Source organism: Pteropus alecto, unplaced genomic scaffold (assembly GCF_000325575.1).
Source record: "Pteropus alecto unplaced genomic scaffold, ASM32557v1 scaffold17, whole genome shotgun sequence".
Taxonomy (NCBI): Eukaryota; Metazoa; Chordata; class Mammalia; order Chiroptera; family Pteropodidae; genus Pteropus; species Pteropus alecto.
The window spans coordinates 10356587-10360860 of record NW_006440645.1 but is presented as its reverse complement, the minus strand read 5'-3'; positions in this window follow the sequence as shown (position 1 = coordinate 10360860).

Genomic DNA, 4274 nt, shown 5'->3' with positions numbered 1-4274 from the left:
CTGTCACACTGCATCTCGTGCTTTCCACGTGGCCTCTATCTAGGAGCCGAAGGTCAGGTCTGTCTCTGCTCTCAATCCCTCCTGCTTCTCCTTTTGCTATGCTTCAGACTTCCACCCAAAGAAAATGTTCTGCCTTTAAAGGCTCCTGTGATTCGATTTGGATCCCTCAGGTGATCCAAATCACCTTATTTTAAGGATCATAACCTTAATTACATCTGCAAAATCCCTTTGAAAATCTAATGTAACATATTCATGGGCCTTAAGGATTAGAATTTGGACATTTTGGTCATTTGATCATTATTCAGTCTACTGCATGTACCCAACAAGTTTCTGGGGGGGGGGGAAGACACTGAGAAAACACAACAGTTGATTAATTTTACTTTTCAAATGAAGAAAAAAAAAAACAACAAAACCTGTTCATACACACATATACACACATACACAATTTCCTCTCATTATCCCTGACTCAAGATGTGACTTCTCATAATAGTGAACTCATATCATTGTCTGCTGTTTCTCTCTAGGTTTAAATGTCAAAAAGGGTTTTTGTTATGTGTGAGTTTGTTTCCAGGCAGAGGAGAACTTAATAATATAATAAGCATAACTTAGATATTTGATGACCATGGCTGTTTTTCTTTGCCACATTACCTTTAAAAATTGTCACTTTCACTTAATACACTTAAGCCAAAGACCACCAGAAATGCACCTATAGTTATAAACTGGATTTACCAGTTGTTGCAACGAGGGAGTTTCATCACACACTGTGATGAAACATAGGGTGCCTTGGTGAGAAGGTGTTAGAAATCCTATTATAAGATTTGGGTTTTGGTTGGTTGAGGGATGGTGTAAGGAAGCAAAGACTTCCTCTGGATTGGATGCTGTCAGACGTGGAGGCAATTCTTTGGTTGTCTATCTCAATAAAATTCATCAATAGAGAGTAGAGACAATAATAAGGCTTAAGCTATAATTAAGAAATATTTCTGTGTTTTCTGCTGTAGGGAAGGTATTTGTATTTGGGGGGTTTAGGAAAATTCTGTTTTTGTCTGTGTTTAGAGAAAATTTTGAAGTGCCCTCTATCTATCTCCTTTAATCAAGGTCTCAGAGTAACCTCGTCTCAGGTTGATGCTCTATGAGGTCGTTTACATCTATTAGGAAAATATCATGACTTAGATGTGAGGACTAAGCCATCTTCTGACTGTCAGAAATTGCTTTTTTATTTTTCTTTTACTTTCTTAATTTTAATGTGATGAATGTTTGTACTTTGTGTCCAGAGCAGTTTTACAAGGTACGAAGACTGATCTGATTAGTTTTGTACAATTTCCAAGTTTAATGATTACCTGGACCTATAGATAACCTGTTCATCTAGTATCTGAACAGAAAGTCTGATTTCATTTGGAAATTCTAGAAAGATAATGGTAGTGTTGGCCAATCAACCAAATGTTTGCCGAAGAGAACACTTTGTATGAAAAATTCCTGTAAATCACTCAAGGACATATTATACAAAGTCTTAATTACAAAACAGAGCTGAGTAATCTATGTTTTGCACTCACTTTTACAAAAATCACTATGTTAGTCATCAAGAATATGTTGGTATTTGGCACCTTCCAATTACTTATCTTAAAATATTAACAGATTGATGTGAGTTGAAGAGTAACATCGGAAACAATAGTTTATAATAACTTAAAAAACTTGAAGACTTTCCTTCCTCTTATAAGTGATGTTCTATTCTAAATATATTGAGAATTACATATGAATGTCAAAATCTTCTTTAAATGGCAATTGAAATAGTATATTATCTTTTGCCATCAAAAAAAAAACCTCATTATAATTATTTTAATTATCTAAAGGAAAATTTAATGATATTTAATGAGTACCTAATTTTATCTTAGGAAAGATGCTAAAGCAGATACGAAAATTTAAAAATGATCTGAGGCCTAATCTCAAAGAGTTTGCAATTCTTCAATGAAATAGCAATCATATGAAGTAATTAAATACAAAATAATACCCTAAATATACTTCGGGAGATGATACAATCTTTTCGTGTGGCTGGTTTGGTACAGAATTATTTTTAATATAATAACAGGGGCAAAAGACAGCGTAGAAGTCATTTACAATTCCTCGTTTTCTTTGTTTGTTTGATTGTTTGTTGTTTGTTTTCTTGGTAGAGTACACAAAGATTCAAGGTAGGGAGGATACAAGTGAAATTGTATTCCTGGCTTTCATTATCAATGAAGTTTACTACACTTAGGCCTGTAAATGAAGAAGTAAATCAAGTGCCTGAGAGTAAAACATGTAAGGTTTAGATATTAATTCTAAAATTAGGATAAATTACAGGATTTCTCCTCCTCTGATTAACACTCTCTGGTTTGTCAAAAGCCTAAGGCAAAAACGAAATGGGGTATACAATCTATCTGTGAAGATGTGTTATTGACTGTGATCCAATAAGAAGACCAAAGGTAATAAAAGACTGTTAATGTGAGTGTGTCAAGGAGTAAAACAGATGTCTAACCCTGAGCGAGGAACCTATGAATGTGGTCAGATTCTCACCGATGATTTTTTTCCTTTCTATTTATCCAAAAGGTGGATACCATCATGTCCGTATGCGATGTCAATAATAAAAAGCAAATTGAGCAACTGTTAATCTCATTCTCTATTCTTGCCTTTTGTTTGCATGAAATTATGATTCCTGGAATATATTATATGTACCAAATTTTCTAAACAAAAATGAAAGCAAATTTTTCTTAAATTTTGTCAAAGTAGTTTTCGTCCTCATCAAACATTCTAGAATCTAAAGATTGGCTAATCCAAAACCATACAAAATTTCCAACAGAACTAAAATAAGTTTGCTCTAGTTTCTAAGAAGAATGAGTAAGCACTTAAGGGAACCATTTTTATAACTGTATCTCCTTCCAATTTCACCAATTATAAATTTATTATATTTAATATATGTTAAATATATTAATAATCAGAGACATTAAATATATTGTTATTCAAATTCTTAGGAAATTTTTAAAGTTTAATCATCAGCTGAAATAAGCCATGATCAAGAAATGGAAGTTCGACATGAAGAGTGGTAGAGATTTGAGAAAAACATGGGCAAAATTAGTAACTTCCGTGTTCTCAAGAGCTGCATGAGAGTACTAGTGTCCAGTGGATTTGAGGGTATCATTAAGAATGATCAGGAAGGCTTGTTTTGATGAGATGCTAAAAACGCTAGGCTGCCCATGCTGGCAGTGGCCAACATGTCGTCAGCAATTGACTTTATTTAGTGATAGATGCTGGTGCTCAGAGGCCAAGATGCTGAAAATTTTAAATCTCAGATTACAAACGAATCAGTCTTCTTGATTAAGGCTAATCCAGTACACATCAGCAGTTAAATTAGGTGTTCATTTTTCAAATCCATCTCTTCCTCTTAGAATTTTTCCTCTCGACTTTAGAAGAGAAAGCAAAACAAAAAATAAAAGTCTGCAGCATAATTTATTTATTTGCCAGTGTGCCTTCTTTAGGTTTTAACGCAGAGTCATTTAGGTTTGTGGTTTTGAAACACCCAGAAGTAAATACTGATTACTGTAAACAATCAAATTCCCTACATATTAAATGTGCTAGAGGAAAAGCTTTTACTCTAAAGACTTACACGACACCTAGAGCTCTTGCAACTGTAGAGAAAGCATGAAAAGCTTGACCCTTATTAATAGACCAATGTAGACAGAAGGGCATAACAAGCACACTTGGATCCTCAAAACTTCCTTGAATTAAAGGACCATAGAGTTACCTGTCTCGGGACTTCCTCTTACATTAGCTAATGCAGTTTACTTGTTTCTAAAACATTTTTAGTAGATTCTTGGTATTTATAGCTGGAAGCATGCTAACTTACCTTTGTCCCTCTTTATCATAATTTATCTCCGATGGACTTTAGAAAATGTTGTTTATCTCTTGCTTGTCAAGCTGTACCAAAAAAGTTGAGGCATGAAAAAATGTACAGAGAGGAGAAAAAAGTAATGGAATTCAAAGTTGTCAGAAAAGTCTTTGGGTAGAATATGAGACCAAGGATTGTGTTTGATAGATGAGAATGTAGAGAGGAAATGAGAGAATGAAAAAGCTGTATGTCTAACTCTGAGAAGCTGGATTTGACAGCCCATCACAGTACATTTCAAATATATTGCTTATATGTCAATGTGGCCTATTTTCATGTACTGAAAGAATTATCCATTATCTCCATTACTCTTAGTTGGTATTTCGGAGTTTTTGAAAAGTTGAATTCTGTTTATCCCAGA